Source organism: Pseudophryne corroboree, chromosome 8 (genome assembly GCF_028390025.1).
Source record: "Pseudophryne corroboree isolate aPseCor3 chromosome 8, aPseCor3.hap2, whole genome shotgun sequence".
Taxonomy (NCBI): Eukaryota; Metazoa; Chordata; class Amphibia; order Anura; family Myobatrachidae; genus Pseudophryne; species Pseudophryne corroboree.
Window position 1 is genome coordinate 70,877,065 of NC_086451.1, and position 17,056 is coordinate 70,894,120.

At 46.4% G+C, this 17,056-nt stretch overlaps 1 protein-coding gene across 1 annotated transcript in view; it reads left to right on the top strand.

The window, feature by feature from the left end:
• The first annotated feature begins 1,802 nt into the window (after positions 1–1,802).
• SLC27A4 (solute carrier family 27 member 4) overlaps positions 1,803–17,056 on the top strand; it is an 83,753-nt gene continuing 68,499 nt past the window's right edge. Inside the window, exon 1 of the mRNA XM_063936624.1 lies at positions 1,803–2,025. The gene's annotated coding sequence lies outside the window, so the exon portion shown is untranslated. The remainder of the gene's footprint in view (positions 2,026–17,056) is intronic.

Below are 17,056 nucleotides of genomic sequence, written 5' to 3' on the forward strand. Positions count from 1 at the left end.
GAAGGACGGGCGAGCCGCCAATTGATAAAGCTAAATATTTATCGTATATAAAACACTTTAAGAGGTCTAAGAACACTGTACGCTATCTACGTAAGAAGTACCGTAGGGGTACGCAAGTTGTGTAGCGATCGCTCAACCGTAGTCGAGACGCTCAAGCGTCACGTTCGCTTACGGCCCAGTGATCACAAGCAGGCACGCTATTGGCTGCCGACTAACGTAATGATTCGCTATAGCGTAGCGTACGCTCGGGACCACGAGGAGATCACCAGCGGTGCAGACGCTTACAACGTTAAAACCTTTATATCTATACCTTTAACAATGAGATACACAGTATACCTTAGTGTAGAGACAGAGTGTAAGTGCAACCTGGTGTAACCTGATTAACTACAAAGCTGCTTGAGCGTCACCGACGCTCAGAGAATACTTAACACTATAAGAAATACACAGATACCTGGGCTTCGGGTCCAAAACCTATTATATGTATTATGACTATTATACTTGCAAAAGGAATCACAGTACAAATGATACATTACAATATAACATAGACTAACTAACCAGATAACTACACGGGAAATACAATACAATACAATTAAAGGAAAATACGAGAGAAAGAGTAGAGAGAGAGAGAGAGAGAGAGAGAGATGGCTCACAGTAAGACAATATGATTACGGAGAAAACTTACGCACAAGGGGAACGATCGCATGCGCCTCGATATCCAGCTCCCGATTATCAGCACTGAGAACCGTTGATGAGAGTGAATCTGGATATGGTCGGCCTGCCTATTTATGCCCCACACACAATACAATTCAATGGTCCCTACAATCTCATTGTCCATTGGACACAGGAATTCGGCTTCGCATTATAACAAAAGGTCATAGGTTGATTCATACAGGTGGGCTGTGACTGTTTCCAACTGTTCAGGAGGGTGGGATACTGGGTTTCCCGCCGCATGACTAAGTAAGAACAAATAATAGTAAATGGACATAAACTTCTTATGTCCATAACTATTCGCACGAGCGATTAATCCGCTCCAAACCAACACCGGAATATTGCTATTTAAATTCTCTTCCGATGGGTACCAAACACTACTGTATGACCCCTGTTAGACCCTTCGTACAATACAAAGAGGAATCTCTCCGTTCAGGAACATGCTATGTTAACCAAACTTTCAGAATCTATCAAAGGGACCATGATCTATAAAATACCTTATTAGTGAAAATATGTAACGATTGAGTCGCACGCTACGACTACACAAACTTTACCGTAAATACGCATACCGAGCACCAGCGGGTGCACGCAACAGCGGGTATGCGCACTCACGGGAGAGCGCACGCATGCGCAGCGCGGACCAGAATGAGGTGCAAATATGGCAGTGTGCATAGAGATATTTTTCTGACTTTGACAAAGTGACGGGGAACCCCAATTAGTGCACCGTGTTCGCTCGCCATGCTTCGGGCAAGGTGCCTCGCTTCGCTCAGCACAGGTTACCGTTCCAATCGTAGTCCACGTGGATCATCAAGTATGGAAAAAATCCAAAAATGAAGAAAAAAAAAGTGAAAAACTTTTGTCGACCTTTTGACATGTCGACCTAGCACATGTCGACCTAATGACTGTCGACCTAACGACCGTATCCCCGAACACTGTGGGGAATCAATATACTGTATCTCCTTTGACAAATCAGTGTCTCAAGAAAAAGAGATACTGTATGGGTAACATGACCTTGCCATGGTCAGAACTACAGTTCCCGGCATCCCTTGCGAGCCTCACTTGTGGTGGGCGGAAGTGCCCTGTTCAGTTTCCAGGGTGACACGGCCTGTCTTGCTGAGAGGGCTGGGCGTGTCCTCAGGGCAGCACTTGGGGTCGGTGGGCGTGGCTCCGTTATGCCGCATGACAGGGCGCTCCCGGAAGATATCGCCGCCGCTGCACATCGCCGGGTGAGGGCAGGAAGGGTAGGAATCGCCGGGCAGGCAAGGAGGACAGTCGCAGTTCAGGGTGAAGCGCCGACTGGTGTCTTCGGCACTGCAGGTGAGTGCCCTAGCTTCGTGACAGCAGCCGGCCTGTGATTTACTGTACGTCTTCTATTCCTCACTCGCCTATTATATGCACTATACCTTCCATACCCCTATACTGTACACTACACCTTCCATACTGCCAGCTCTCCATCTCCTGTTCCTCACTCACACATTACTGCACTATACCTTCCATATCCCTATACTGTACACTATACCTTCCATACTGCCCAGCCCTCCATCTCCTATTCCTCACTCGCCAATTATATGCATTATACCTTCCATACCCCTATACTGTACACTATACCTTCCATACTGCCAGTCCTCCATCTCGTATTCCTCACTCGCCAATTATATGCATTATACCTTCCATATCCCTATACTGTACACTACCTTCCATACTGCCAGCCCTCCATCTCCTATTCCTCACTCACCCATTACATGCACTATACCTTCCATACCCCTATACTGTACACTACACCTTCCATACTGCCAGCCCTCCATCTCCTATTCCTCACTCGCCAATTATATGCATTATACCTTCCATACCCCTATACTGTACACTACACCTTCCATACTGCCAGCCCTCCATCTCCTATTCCTCACTCGCCAATTATATGCATTATACCTTCCATACCCCTATACTGTACACTATACCTTCCATACTGCCAGCCCTCCATCTCGTATTCCTCACTCGCCAATTATATGCATTATACCTTCCTTACCCCTATACTGTACACTATACCTTCCATACTGCCAGCCCTCCATGTCGTATTCCTCACTCGCCAATTATATGCATTATACCTTCCATACCCCTATACTGTACACTACACCTTCCATACTGCCAACTCTCTGTCTCCTATTCCTCACTCACCCATTATATGCACTATACCTTCCATACCCCTATACTCTACACTACACCTTCCATACTGCCAGCCCCCCATCTCCTATTCCTCACTCATTATATGTGCTATACCTTCCATACTGCCAGCCCCCCATCTCCTATTCCTCACTCACCTATTACTGCATTATACCTTCCATACCCCTATACTGTACACTACACTTCTTGCCTTCCATCTCCTGTTCCTCACTCACCTATTATATGCATTATACCTTATATACCCCTATACCAGGGATGAGGAACCTGCGGCCCTCTAGCTGTTGTTGAACTACACATCCCAGCATGCCCTGCAACAGTTTTAGCATGGCCAAATAGCAAAACTGTAGCAGGGCATGCTGGTATATGTAGTTCAACAACAGCTGGAGGGCCAAAGGTTCCCCATCCCTGCATTATACTGTACACTATACTGCATGCCCTCCATCTCCCATTATTTGCATTGTACAGTATCTTCCATATGCCCATACTGTACACTATACCTGCCATACTGCCAGCCCTCCATTTCTCAGTCTTCACTCACCCATTATATTTCAAACATAATGTCCACTCTACATAGTCCTATATTGTACACCAACATATTATATATCTATCTATCTATCTTCCATAATGCCAGTCCTCACTCACGCATTGCAGACCCTCCAACATGACCCCTTCCACCTGGTATAAATGCTCTGCTCCCATACTTACCACTTAATTTATGATTGCAGTCACCTGTGTTAATGTCCGTCAGATAATTAATCACAAGTGACAGCAATTGTGAATGAAGTGGGAAGTCCACCAAAAGTAAGGCGTTAGTGACTGGTGGGAGGGTCTTCCATGGAGGTATATTTATCATCGGTGGCAGTCCGGCACTGAAAAGCTTCAGTTACTATCTCTGCATATAGCGGTGATGAGAAATATTTTTTTCATGGCTATTTAACGAAAACCCAATCCGACAAGATGTTTTGAAGCAATAATGGCTATCCATTTACTGCTGGCTCTGACATTGCCATGCGTGGTTTCATTTTGCGATTGTTGGGATGGGAGGAGAATCCTGCAGGGACAGGATCAGAAGATCTCTGTAGGGGGATGCTTTTTCTGTAGGGTTACAGTGCTGAAAAGCAAAACTTTTCCGAGACCACAGTCACCATTGGGAATAATGATGTTTTGCAGTGTTAGTTGGCCTAATGCAGGAGACATCTCTTAAACTGCAGGCATATTTAAGTCATGCGGATGGGTAAGAATAGATTTATCAGTAGACCCCCATTATATCTTTGTCATCCTGTCCACCTTCCTGTATTGCACAGCAACATGGCTTATATTCACCATGCATAGTCATCTTATGAATCCAGTGTTTCCCTATCTCGGTCCTCAAGGCACACTAACAGTCCAGGTTTTAGTGATATCCATGCTTGAGCACAGATGGTTAATCAAAATAACTGAGGCACTAATTAAGGCACATGTGCTCAAGTATGGCTATTCTTAAAACCTGTTCTGTTAAGTGTGCCTTGAGGGCAGTGGTTGGGAACCCCTGCATTACTCTACACTCTTTAACATCACCCCTTTACGTACCTATGGGTCAGATGTATTAAGCCTGGAGAAGTGATAAAGCAGTGATAAGTGCAAGGTGGTAACGCACCAGCCAATCAGCTCCTAACTGTAAATTTACATATTGAAGCTGATTGGATGGTGCGTTACCACCTTGCACTTATCACTGCTTTATCACTTCTCCATGCTTAATACATCTGTCCCTATATACCATACTCTCTCATCCCACTTTACTCCCTAATATTAATTATTTACAATGTGATATGTGTAAAGTCACTCAAACCTTCAAAAGGAATGCACACTGTGGCAGATGTATTAACCTGGAGAAGGCATAAGGAAGTGATAAACCAGTGATAAGTGCAAGGTGATAAATGCACCAGCCAATCAGCTCCTAACTGTTAATTTACATATTGGAGCTGATTGGCTGGTGCGTTTATCACCTTGCACTAATCACTGGTTTATCACTTCCTTATCACTTCCTTATGCCTTCTCCAAGTTAATACATCTGCCACATTATCCCTAAAACGCCCTCCACACCACCTGCATTCCCCCACATGCCAAATACTTGCTCCAAAATGTAACCACATGCCACTCAAGCCTCTCAGTTGCTACTAAATAAAACCCCCACCCCCATGCCCTCAGACCCACACTTGTCACCAAAAAAACAAAAACCCACCACATGTAGTTAGACCTACTTGCAGCAACACGACCCCATTTGCCTTCAGGCCCCCACAAGCCTTTAAGTCTCACATGTACTCCAAATTCCCCCATATGCCCACTCACATTAGCACTCATTAACATTGTTCACCCGCAAGGGAGGGCGCTTTCTGCGCTGGCCTCTCTCCAGGATATATATACTGTTCAGTATAAGACGGATATGTAGCCATGTAAAAAGCAGGTGTCTTGACAAGTGCTCAGTAAGTGCAAAACATTGGAAACCGGCAGCAACAAGCAAAGGCTTTGATCGTGGTAGATTTAAGGGGGTAATTCAGACCTGATCGCTGCTGTGCGTTTTCGCACAGCGGGCGATCAGATCTGAACTGCGCATGTGTATGCACCGTAGTGCGCAGGCACGTCGCACGGCTGCAAAGGGGATCGCCGGTCAGCGATGGGTTTGTGCGAAGGATCCATTCGCATGGCATACGCAAGGAGATTGACAGGAAGAGGGCGTTTGTGGGTGTCAACTGACCGTTTTTAGGGAGTGTTTGGAAAAACGCAGTCGTGTCCAAGCGTTTGCAGGGAGGTTTCCTGACGTCAATTCCGGTCCCGAACAGCCTGATGTGATCGCAGCGGCTGAGTAAGTCCTGGGCTGCGCAGAGAATGCACAAAATCAGTTTGTACAGCTCTGCTACACATGCGATCGCACACTTGCACAGCTAAAATACACTCCCCCCCTGTAGGCAGCGACTATATGATCTCAGTCAGGTCTGAATTACCACCCAAGTTCCGTGCTGGTCTGTGCAATTTTATTTAGCCAAAGTTATCCGACTACAGTGCCCGTAGTGCTGCAGATGGTCGCGTTGGTTGTGTTATGACGGCAGCAGGGAGGCTGCCGGAGGGGGCAATTTTGAGAGTTGCGTCCAATACAGTGACATAGATAGCTGCTGTCTCATCTGGTAACAACCACGTTAAACTGCGTTCTAACATTCATCCAGATCCTTATTGGCCTGCTGGTGCTATGGTATTGGGATTTTACACTGCGGTTAGTTAGAGTATGACCTGCTATCTGTTCATCCTCTGACATAGTTGTGCTAATAACGTTCAATGGGATTTACATCTTAAGTCTGGATGTCCCTGTGAAACGGGTCATAACCCCCTATACTAATGTGAGATTAACCTTCTAATAAACAGAACTAGCCCTATTGGATACCACTTGTTGGCCCTTGTAAGGTTACAAGGAATGTACATTGTAACGTTTGTCCTGCAGTAACCTGTCTCAGCTGAGAGTGACTGTTGCCACAGTGTGTCTTATTACCAGCGTCCCCTCTGCCCTATTTCCCCCCACTGGTGACGGCTTGTAGTGGTGTCCCCAGTCTGTGACTCACCAATCCTTCTCTATGAATTTCACAATTTTGTCTCAAAGAACAAAACTAATATGAACTCTCACCTAGTTGGGAAACACGCCAAGTGCTGTCTAGCTTGTATTTTTTTTTTTTTACTCTTTAAGATCATAGCATATTTATATCTGGTTAAATCATTCTAATTCAGTCAATAAACACATGTATAAGCCTGACTTTTCTATGCATGTTTTAATATTAATAAAGTATTACAGGCAGCTGAGGCTATTGCTTGTGCTTTAATTTGTCCTTAATTTTTAGTTTATATATTATCATTCTATAATAGAAAGTCTGACTTAGCCCTGATTAAATAAAAACTCAAGACACATTCCGGCTGATTTAAGTGGTTTTGGGTGTCTAAAAATCCCATCTAAACAGGACTTTTTAGACACCAAAACAATTGTCACAATTCATTTGTGTTTGGGCGCCCATGCACGTTGCGCCCAACAAACCGGATTTAGCCTCTTAAAACAGCTAAACCCTTCTGAACACCCTGCTTTGAGCGTCCAAACTCCTGAGTTTGCACACATTTTTTGTTTCTCGTACCTCAGGAGGCTGCGGGAAAAAAGGTCAGCCCTATGGCTACTGGGCGTCTGATTGGACCAACAATTGATTTGCTCCATTTTGCGCCCCCCTGCTGGTAGATGTGTGGTAAAACAATTGAATCAGCCCCATAGACATTCCCCCCCCCCCTCCAGAATAGCAAAGAAAATAATAGCTCGGTGATCATGGACATCACACCTACCGCCACTATGAGAAGAACAGGCTCAGTTGAGATGAATTCAATGATACCTCATACATTTGATTAAACATGGCCGATGAATATTGAAAAGTGCTAGCGTCTTAATGAGAGAGCATTGATCATGACAATGACGCCAGCCAAGTATGCTGCATCTGTAATGCAATGGATTTATACTGATATGCCTCTTATACCCCTTTTCTACCTGACAAGAATACCCCAGGTTATTGCAAGTGAACCTGGGATTTTTGTGAACTGGGAATCCAATTCTGCCACCGAGCAGGGTTTTTCCTAAGAAGGACCTGGGTAAGGCTCATTGTAAACCGGTAACTCAGGGTCGATCCGTCCCGGGACCCATTTTTAACATAGGAATAGCCGGGGCTTGGAGATGATCTTATCTCCAAGCGCCAGGGCTGCACCTGTGGCCAGTGATGTCACCAACCCAGTAAGAAGCCGGGTCCAACCGCCTGTCTGAAAGGGGTCTCAGTTGGGTTGGATCATGTACAAACTTCTGCGTGCAACCTGGTATATTTATCTGAAAGGGGCATTAGAAATGGCACTGGAAATCCCAGAGAATACAGGGCCTAATTCAGACTTGATCGTAGCAGCAAATTTGTTAGCAGTTGGGCAAAACCATGTGCACTGCAGGGGGGAGGGGGGGGGGGCATGTGTAACATGTGCAGAGAGATTTAGATTTGGGTGGAGTGTGTTCAAACTGAAATTTAAATTGCAGTGTAAAAATAAAGCAGCCAGTATTTACCCTGCACAGAAACAATATGACCCACCCAGATCTACTCTCTCTGCACATGTTATATCTGCCTCACCTGCAGTGCACATGGTTTTGCCCATTAACTAACAAATTTGCTGCTGCAATCAGATCTGAAATAGTCCCATACCTGTATATCATTTAAATTTGAAACTAAAATGAGTGCTGAAATCTTGCTGCTCGTTCGAGATATGGTACCGTTTGGATGATAGGATGCACCTTTGCCACAAGAATGATGGGAAAGCCACAGGATACTAACGGACTAAGCCACCAGTGAAGATGAGTGGTCTGGGGGGAGCTGCTGTACTTAGGATGCTTACATAGACAGGGGCAGCTGTGGGACCAGCCTCTCTCCTTGGTATGACCACCTTTTAGTCGTGCAATTGGCAGCTCCTATGCAAGCCACAGCATATGCTGCCGTTTCTGCTTGTTCATGGGGTCATTCCTTTGGGATTGCGAAGATATTATGGCCGCTCTAAGTTTAGCAGTAGGGGAGGGATGGGTGTCACATAACAATTAGATACAGTGGTGGACCTCATCTGACCCCAGGCTGCCTTTTGACTACCTTTTAAAGTGGATACATCAGATAGGCACAGTGGCAGCAGCCATCTTGCTACTGTAGGTGGCAATCTCCTGAAATCCAGGACTTTCAGCGATGTAAGTACTGAATCATCGGTAAGGCCACTGGCAAGCTGCAAAGAAGAACATACTGTGGATGATAAAAGGCAACAAAACACCAGTATGTATATTTGGAGGAGGCCTGCACAGCTCTCTGTGTATTACTGATATTCCTTTGAGTTGCAGACAGTGAAATCCACGATGCTGTGCATTAAAGACGAGGCATAACATTTACACAAAAACAAGGGATATTGCTGTGTTATAAAGCGTAGAGTGCCAGCCTGTGTAGGGGTTGTTAGCTCATAAACCAGGAATTTGCCCTTGTGATATGGAAGCGCTTTATCCTAGTGATCTGTTAACCCTTCAGAGTAACGAGCCTGGAGTATCCAGCATTGAGGCAGCTTTGCAAGTTAGCTACAAATCTTCTGTCACATCTTCCCACCCCCTACAGGATCTGATTGGCTGTCACCTGCCCCCCCACCCACCCCCCTCGCAATGGTTAGGAGGACAGCTGCTCTGTCACTGCGACAATGCTGGGAATATTGTGTGGTTTGTTTTCCTTTGTCTTTCAGTAGGCATGCTGTGTGTTATATCTGTTCTGTTCCTGCTGTGCTTTTCCTGACGTCTTTACTGTTACAATTGAGGAGGCAGAGAATCCCAGGAAACCACTTTGCCGTATAATGTAGCATTTTATGCCTCTTGTAAAAGTCGGCTGTGCCTGTGTATAGAAGGTGTGTGTGTATACGTACATGCATACAGGTAGTGTACAAAAACGGTAAACAGGAGGGGACATCAAGCATATTGAAAGCATTGGCTTCCACTCAGGTTTGGCTCGTGCATTCATTAGGAAAATAACACCCCAGCAGGTGAAGGGTCATGTATTAAAAAGGGATAACATCGCTGCAAGAAGAGACCTCAGCAGCCCTGAAAGACTATGAGGTCTGCAGTAATTAAAGTGAGCTGGGAAGATAAGATAAGTGGAGGGGTATTGTCCAGCTTTGTGATACCTACATTTAGCTGAAGTTCAGAGCAAACCAGACGAACGGCTGCAAACCAAATTTCCACTTGTGGTGCAGACAGACCGCTCAGTGGCCGCAGCACTGAATGTCATGGCCTAGTTGCATTGCATAAACCAGCTCCTCACAGCTGGCCGTGCACGTTTGCTAGTTCAGTGGCACGTCAAGTCTCGGCAAAGGATAACGGATCTGTGTGGGAAAGTCATCCTGTACCATCCAGCACGTGTGGCACTAACCTGACGAACGCTGCAGCCCCAAGAGCTTGTTTGCAAAATTGGAGGTTACTGGTGGCTCCTAATGTTGCAGGGCGCCTTTGGCTAACATGTTTTTGGTAGAGTTATCCCCTTAGAAAGCAAAGTCAGGGCTTATGGCTAATTAATTGTACCAAGTGATCAGCAATCCGCTTTGCAGCATGTTTTGTTACAGACAGTAGAGGTGTCTTGAGCAAGAATAACTGTAATAATTTCCCCAGTATTCTCCTAAATCTTCCAATAGTCATCTTGGATGAACTCCTGCAATTTATTTAGTTATTTATACAGCGCCCACACTATGCAGCACTACTACTTTGCCCAAATAATAATTGACCCCCCCCCCCCCCCCCTCATGTTAGTAATTCACATTAGTCCCTGCCTCAGTGGAGCTTACAATCCATATTCCCTATCATATGGACACACAAGGCTTAATTTCTTGTCGGAAGCTAATTAACCAGCCAGTGTATGTTTAGAGCAGTGTTTCCTAACCACGGCCCTCAAGGCACACTAACAGTCCTGGTTTTAAGGATAACCATACCTTATCACAGGTGATTTAATTAGTACCTCCGTTATTTTAATTGAACCATTTGTGCTCAAACATGGTTATCACTAAAACCTGCACTGTTGGTGTGCCTTGAGGACCGTGGTTGGGAAACACTGGTTTAGAGTATGAGAGAAAAGCAGAGCATGGAGAGAACATACAAACTTCACACACAAGACCTTGGTCAGGAATTGAATTCATGACCTCAGGGCTGTTAGATAGTAATGGGAGCCACTACACCAGACAACCATTTATCAGCCAGGGAATCAACCCTCTCAGTTCATTCATTTGGTGGGGACCTCATTCAAACGCAATAATTACAGAAGAAAATTAATTGAAAATAGTGATGCGCTGTTTGACCTAAATATAAAATTAACTTTTTGTGCAATTAAAATAAAAAATAAAAAAAATAGGAAGTGGGTTCTAAGCTCTTATGTTTAGTTTGTGTGTCCTCTTTTTCTCTGACGTCCTAGTGGATGCTGGGTACTCCGTAAGGACCATGGGGTATAGACGGGCTCCGCAGGAGACTGGGCACTCTTAAAAGAAAGATTAGGTACTATATCTGGTGTGCACTGGCTCCTCCCTCTATGCCCCTCCTCCAGACCTCAGTTAGTATCTGTGCCCGGCCAGAGCTGGATGCACCCTAGGGGTTCTCCTGAGCTTCCTAGAAAAGAAAGTATTTGTTAGGTTTTTTATTTTCAGTGAGATCTGCTGGCAACAGACTCACTGCTACGTGGGACTGAGGGGAGAGAAGCGAACCTACCTGCTTGCAGCTAGCTTGGGCTTCTAAGGCTACTGGACACCATTAGCTCCAGAGGGATCGAACACAGGCCCAGTCCTCGGTCGTCCAGTCCCGGAGCCGCGCCGCCGTCCCCCTTGCAGAGCCAGAAGAACGAAGAGAAGTTGAAAATCGGCGGCTGAAGACTCCGGTCTTCATTAAGGTAGCGCACAGCACTGCACCTGTGCGCCATTGCTCCCTTAGCACACCACACACTCCGGTCACTGATGGGTGCAGGGCGCTGGGGGGGGCGCCCTGGGCAGCTATTAGATTACCTTACTTGGCGAAAAGCACATAATACAGTCTGATAAACTGTATACGTGCATTAACCCCCGCCATTAAAGTACATAAAAGGACAGAAGCCCGCCGCTGAGGGGGCCGGGCCTTCTTCCTCAGCACACCGGTACCATTTTCTCTTCACAGCTCAGCTGGAAGGAAGCTCCCCAGGCTCTCCCCTGCAGTATCCTGGTACACAAAGGGTAAAAAAGAGAGGGGGGGGGGGCACATAAATTTAGGCGCAAAACTGTGTATATAAGCTGCTATAGGGGAAAAATCACTCAATATAGTGTACATCCCTGTATTATATAGCGCTGTGGTGTGTGCTGGCATACTCTCTCTCTGTCTCTCCAAAGGGCCTGGTGGGGGAACTGTCTTCAAATAGAGCATCCCCTGTGTGTGTGGTGTGTCGGTACGCGTGTGTCGACATGTCTGAGGTAAAAGGCTCCTCTAAGGAGGTGATAGAGCGGATATGTGTGTGGGAGGGGGTGTCCGTCGACAACGCCGACACCTGTTTGGATATGTGTAAGTGCTGAGGTAAAATTATTGCACAAAAGGTTAGGGAACAGAAAGGAAATCTACCCTGGTCTGTCCCTATGTCACAGAGTCCTTCAGAGTCTCTCTATGTTCACTATCCAAAATAACAAAGTATCGACACTGAGTTTAACTCCACTGTCGACTACGATAATGCAAAGTTACAGCCAAGAGGGCTAAAAGATATTCAATATATAATTATTGGAATAAAAGATGATTTGCATATCACTGATGACTCCTCTGTCCCTGACACGAGAGTACACATGTTAAGGGGAAGAATGCTGAGGTAAATTTCCCTCCTCATGAGGAAAAAGAGCGGGAATCTCCAGACAAGAGACTGCAGCTTCCCACAAGAGAATTCTCAGGCTGTATCCTTTCCCCACTAGGGCCAGGATGTGTTGAGAATCTTCCCCTTGGGTGTCCTGTTTGCACTAGCTATTCTCAGGGATCCTGCAGATAGTGTGCACATTCTAGTATACTACCCAGACCGGCGATTGTGTCGGCATGGGTTTATAGCGCTGTGGCAGCGTGGACAGGTACCTTATCAGCAGAGATTGAGACCCTAGTATGCATATAAATATTTTAAGATGCTGTCTTAAGTGATAGATATATAATTATAAAGCATGCCCAAAGGGACATGAGTATACTGGGTCCTAGAGACAAAAGCTATGTCGATTTCTGCTTGACGTGTCCTGTAGAATATACATTGGACAGATGATGCCGACTTGGGAGGCATATGGAAGGCTGAGGATTGTGTGGAGAAAGGTTCTCGGGCCTGGTCTCCACAGCTATAGCTGGTAATTCTGATATTTTGCCTTATATTCCTGCACAGCCTAGGAAAGCACGACATTATTAAATGCAGCTTTTCAAATAAAGAAACAAGAAAGTCTGAGGTGCGTCCTTTCTTGTCAGAGCCGGGGGCAGAGGAAAGAAGCTGTACAACACAGCTAGTCCCCAGGAACAGAAGTCCTCCCCGGCCTCTACAAAAATCCACCGCATGTCGCTGGGGCTCCACAGGCGGAGCTAGGCCCAGTGGGGACACGCCTTTGTAAGTTCAGCCACAAGTGGGTTCACTCCCTGTTAGATCCCTGGGCAATAGAAATTGTATCGCAGGGATACAGGCTGGACTGTGAGAAGATGCCCCCTCACGAGGACCCGGCGGGCTTCCCCCCAAGAGAGGGAGCCAGTGTTAACTGCAATTCGTAAATTGTATCTTCAACAGGTGGTGGTCAAGGGTCCCCTCCTTCAACAAGAGGGTGTTATTATTCGACCATGTTATAATCCCGAAACCAGACGGTTCGGTTAGACCCATATTGTATTAAAATCCCTGAACATATACCTGAAAAGGTTCAGGTTCAAGATGGAATCGCTAAGAGCGGTCATTGCAAGCCTGAAATGAATCGGGACATAAGGGATGCATACCTTCGTGTCCCCATTTATCCACCTCATCAGGCGTACCTCAGAATTGCGGTACGGGATTGTCATTACCAATTTCACCAAGGTAATGGCGGATATGATGGTGCTCCTGCGGAAGCAAGGTGTCACTATTATCACATACTTGGATGATCTCCTCATAAAAGCGAGATCAAGAGAGCAGTTGCTGGACAGCGTATCACCTTCTCTGGAAGTGAAACGGCAACACGACTGGATTCTATATATTCCGAAGTCGCAGTTGGTTCCTACAGCTCATCTGCCTCGCCTAGGCATGATCCTAGACACAGACCAGAAGAGGGTTTATCTCCCGATAGAGAGAGCTCAGGAGCTCATGACACTGGTCAGGAATCCATTGAAAACCAAAACAGGTGTCAGTGCATCACTGCACTCGAGTCCTGGGAAGGATGATGGCATCATACGAGGCCATCCCCTTCGGCTGGTTCCATGCAAGGACAATGGAACTTACTGGACAAGTGGTCCGGATCACATCTTCAGATGCATCGGTTAATCACCCTATCCCCCAGGGCAAGGGTGTCTGTCCTGTGGTGGCTGCGGAGTGACCACCTTCTCGAGGGCCGCAGATTCGGCATTCAGGACTGGGTCCTGGTGACCACGGATGCAAGCCTCCGAGGGTGGGGGGCAGTTACACAGGGAAAAAAAATTCCAAGGTTTGTGGTCAAGCCAACAGACTTGCCTTCACATCAATATCCTGGAACTAAGGGCCATATACAACGCCCTAAGTCAAGCGGAGTTCCTACTTCGCGACCAACCGGTTCTGATCCAGTCAGACCGCAGGGGCTCATGTAAACCGCCAGGGCGGCACAAGGAGCAGGGTGGCGAGGGTAGAAGCCACCAGAATTCTTCGCTGGGCGGAGAATCAAGTAAGCGCACTGTCAGCAGTGTTCATTCCGGGAGTGGACACGACCTCCACCCGGGAAAGTGGTGACTTCATCAGGAAGTCTTCACGCAGTTTTGCAAACTGATGGAAACTGCCTCAGGTGGACTACATGGCGTCCCACCTCAATAAAAAGATAAAAAAGGTTTTACGCTGGGTCAAGGGACTCTCAGGCGATAGCTGTGGTCGCACTAGTAACACCGTGGGTGTTCCAGTCGGTCTATATATTCCCTCCTCTTCCTCTCAGACCCAAGAGCTGAGAATTGTAATAAACGGAGGAGTGTGAACAATATTCTTTGCTCCGGATTGGCCAAGAAGGACTCGGTACCCGGAACTGCAAGAAATGCTCTCAGAGGACCCATGGCCTCTGCCTCTCAGTCAGGACATGTTGCAACAGGGACCCTGTCTGATCCAAGACTTACCGCGGCTGCTTTGGACGTCATGGCGCTTGAACGCCAGATCCTAGCGGAAAAGGGCATTCCGGATGCAGTTATTCCTACGCTGATAAAGGCTAGGAAAGACGTGTCAGCAAGACTTTTTCACTGTATATGGCGAAAATAGGTTGCTTGGTGTGTGGCCGGGAAGGCCCTACAGAGGAATTCCAGCGGGGTCGATTCCTGCACTTCCTACAGTCAGGAGTGGCTATGGGCCTAAAATTAGGATCCATAAAGGCCAAGATTTCGGCCCTATCCCTTTTTCTCTCAAAAAGAACTGGCTTCACTGCCTGAAGTTCGGACGTTGTTACAGGGGTGCTGCATATTCAGCCCCTTTTGTGCCTCCAGTGGAACCTTGGGATCTTAACGTGTGTTGGATTCCTAAAATCCCACTGGTTTGAGCCACTTAAGACCGTGGAGCTAAAATATCTCACGTGGAAAGTGGTCATGCTTTTGGCCTTAGCTTGGACTAGGCGTGTGTCAGAATTGGCGGCTTTGTCATGTAAAAGCCTATATCTGATCTTCCATATGGAAAGGGCAGAATGGAGGACTCGGCCCCAATTTCTCCCTAAGGTGGTATCATCGTATAGTTTCATTTGAACCAACCTATTGTGGTGCCTGCGGCTACTAGGGACTTGGAGGATTCCAAGTTGCTGGACGTAGTCCGGGCCCTGAAACTTTATGTTTCCAGGACGGCTAGAGTCAGAAAAACTAACTCGCTATTTATCCTGCATGCACCCAACAAGCTGGGTGCTCCTGCTTCAAAGCAGACTATTGCTCGCTGGATCTGTAGCACGATTCAGCTTGCACATTCTGCGGCTGGACTGCCGCATCCTAAATTAGTAAAAGCCCATTCCACGAGGAAGGTGGGCTCTTCTTGGGCGGCTGCCCGAGGGTTCTCGGCTTTACAACTTTGCCGAGCTGCTACTTGGTCGGGTTCAAACACTTTTGCAAAATTCTACAAGTTTGATACCTTGGCTGAGGAGGACCTTGAGTTTGCTCATTCGGTGCTGCAGAGTCATCCGCACTCTCCCGCCCGTTTGGGAGCTTTGGTATAATCCCCATGGTCCTTACGGAGTACCCAGCATCCACTAGGACGTCAGAGAAAATAAGAATTTACTCACCGGTAATTCTATTTCTCGTAGTCCGTAGTGGATGCTGGGAGCCCGTCCCAAGTGCGGACTCTCTGCAATACATGTATATAGTTATTGCTTAACTAAAGGGTTATTGTATGAGCCATCTGTTGAGAGAGGCTCAGTTATTGTTCATACTGTTAACTGGGTATAGTTATCACGAGTTGTACGGTGTGATTGGTGTGGCTGGTATGAGTCTTACCCTGGATTCCAAATCCTTTCCTAGTAATGTCAGCTCTTCCGGGCACAGTTTCCCTAACTGAGGTCTGGAGGAGGGGCATAGAGGGAGGAGCCAGTGCACACCAGATATAGTACCTTATCTTTCTTTTAAGAGTGCCCAGTCTCCTGCGGAGCCCGTCTATACCCCATGGTCCTTACGGAGTACCCAGCATCCACTACGGACTACGAGAAATAGAATTACCGGTGAGTAAATTCTTATTATTTACTATAATCTGTATTGTTTTATTTCGGACTCCATTAAATATACTGGCCTTATAGCCTAGATTTGTATTCCTCTAACAATTTCCTATGTGGCAGCGATCCTAAGTATTCCAACATCTGCAAGTCATTATTTCTGAGACATAGAATCACTCTGGAAGGGTCTCCAAATACAAATAGTGTCAGTATATATTGGACAGATCTAATTATAATGGATGGTGCCGCTATTAAACTGCAGCAATCCTCACTATCTGCTTTGGTGCTATATCTGACAGGTCTCCCTGCTTACATGGCAGACATCACATTGTAAAACATCAATAATGCATATAGAATATATAATAATTATATTCTATTACTCAGTGTTCCTATAGCTGAGCGGAAGAGAGTAGGTTGGAGAACAATCTCCTGCATGGTTCTGATTCCATTCCAAACCGAAAGACTGTCTCTACCATAGGTTTCCCCATAGACTGGTACAAGACCATCTGAAACTGTCCATATATAAACGCTTGCCCAAAACGTTGACTGTGAAATACTGATTTGTGCTCTGTGTATATACTGGTTGCATTACTTCTATTCCTGAAAGCAGGTGACCTCCTTATCTGTAGTCTTGGCTGCATCACGTGTGTGATTGGGGTTCTGAGCGGAGACTCTATGCTCTAGGGAAGTCGCTCTCTTCCTGCTATAGTCCCTCATGTTTATGGAGACTGTACAC